The following is a 1,960-nucleotide window of genomic DNA, read 5'->3' as shown; positions in this document are numbered from 1 at the left end:
TTCTAGTACCTTAATAGCTACCCAACAAGTCATTAACATACAGAAACATGCATCATGAGGAGCAAGAAATATCACCCATCCCTTCTGCATATTAGCAACTTGTCACTCCTGAGCAACAGTGCTCACATCACTGAGGTCTGTGAACAGTCAGTCACTTTTCGCATTCATCCTGAGTGAAAGATGGAATGACTTAAGTACAAATGCAGCATATTACAAACAGTTTCTTAACAGAAGAAGCCACAAAGTAAACCAAAGTATTTTACAGAATTTACTACAAAACACCATAAAAACTGCCTTCACTTAAGCTCTCTCTCCCCGTATCCGGCGAGCCGACTGGATGTCTTTGGGCACGATGGTGACTCTCTTAGCGTGGATGGCACACAGATCAGTATCTTCAAATAAACCCACCAGGTACGTACGCTTCACTAGCCTCCTGAAGCGGCACTCTGGAACCTCAAGTCGGTTTTGAAATCCTGGGCTACCTCCCTCACCAACCTCTGGAAAGGCAGCTTCCGGATCAGAAGCTCGGTGGATTTCTGGTAACGACGTATTTCTCGAAGCGCAACGGGTCCCGGGCCTGTAGCGATGAGGTTTTCTCATCCCGCCGGTAGAGGGGGCGCTTCTCCTGGCCGCTTTAGCGGCCAGCTGTTTGCGGGGCGCTTTGCCACCCGTGGACTTAGGAGCAGTCTGCCTGGTTCGGGCCATTTTCTTTCCCCCAAAGCCGAAGTTTTACGCCGCTTCTCCGACAGCCGCGCCACTCCTGCTGCCCAATGAAGAACCGCAGTCGCCGAACTAATGGAAGAAGCTCCTCCGACTACCGGCCAAACCGCCCTGCGTTCGATGCCTATCATTCTTGACTCCCGTTCACTAAACACTAGTAGCAAATCATAAGATCCCACAAAACTTCAAAGCATGTCTCAGGAGCAGTATCACCCCCGTTGAGAACCACTGACTCATTCAAGAAAAGTCTCAAGTGTTCCCCCAACCTCTTAATCTTTATTCTCTCTCATCTGCCCTCCACAGAGCCACCGAGTCAACTTCCTAGAATGCAGGGCAGACCTTCCTCCCAAACCTTCCATGACCCTTCAGTCCAAATTTCTTTCTCCTGGTAGGAGACCTAGAGGGTAGCCTAGCTGGCGAAGGCTTCAGAGAGCTGGAGCCAGAGCCGTCACACATAGCCACACTCAATTCCAGGGGTATCTGCTCATGCAGAGAGAACACGTGACGTTTAAAACAAAGAAGTGTGCACAGCCCAGAGTCTGTATGTAAAACCTCTGTCTATAAAGCAGGGCCGACATTCCATTAGCTGTTCTGAGAAGCCCTCAATAAGCTCCGAGTTGCACAGAAATATGGGAAGGCTGTCAAGGCCTTATCCCATATCCATTCTCTCCTGGTGACCTAGGCACTGAAGCCAGTGCTGGCATCAGTGAGAGCTTGGAAGTTCCTTGTCTACATGTTTGTGGACATCGTGACCCTCTCTGTGGTCCCCGGGTCTGAGTTGTAGGGTATGCAATGGACCATGGGCTGTTTGTGGGCCTGGTGTGGACAGAAGTTGTGGCAGATGGATAGGATGACGTGAAGGATGGTAAATGAAAGTGTCAAACCACAAGGTTGACATATTCTGCTGGGAAGGGCCCTGAGCAACAGTCCTCCAGGTCCCTCAGGGATAGGTGGTGCCCAGAAGCCAAAGAGATTCCAGCACTGGAAATCACCTCCTGATTCTTGGCACCTGTAGGCACATGCCTTCTCTCAGCCTACCAAACTTGTTCATCCAAATGTCCCCATGGCTGAGGAGAATGAATATAGACACCCCACACAGGGCTGGGAATAAGTGTGGAGTTGAGGGCAGGAGTTGAAGGAGGCCTAGAAATTTAAAGTAACACGATGCAAACATAAGATTTCTTTGAAATTTCATGCTTTATATTTTAAAAATCTATTGCTTTTATATTCTGTAGTACAC

The 1,960-nt window shown here is 49.0% G+C and overlaps 1 pseudogene; it reads right to left on the bottom strand.

The window, feature by feature from the left end:
* Nucleotides 1–233: 233 nt before the first annotated feature.
* Nucleotides 234–814, bottom strand: LOC137765671 (histone H3.3A-like; annotated as a pseudogene).
* Nucleotides 815–1,960: the final 1,146 nt, after the last annotated feature.

This window comes from Eschrichtius robustus, chromosome 6, assembly GCF_028021215.1.
Source record: "Eschrichtius robustus isolate mEscRob2 chromosome 6, mEscRob2.pri, whole genome shotgun sequence".
Classification (NCBI taxonomy): domain Eukaryota; kingdom Metazoa; phylum Chordata; class Mammalia; order Artiodactyla; family Eschrichtiidae; genus Eschrichtius; species Eschrichtius robustus.
Note: the sequence above shows the minus strand (reverse complement) of the source record. Positions and strands in the feature narration are given on the sequence as shown.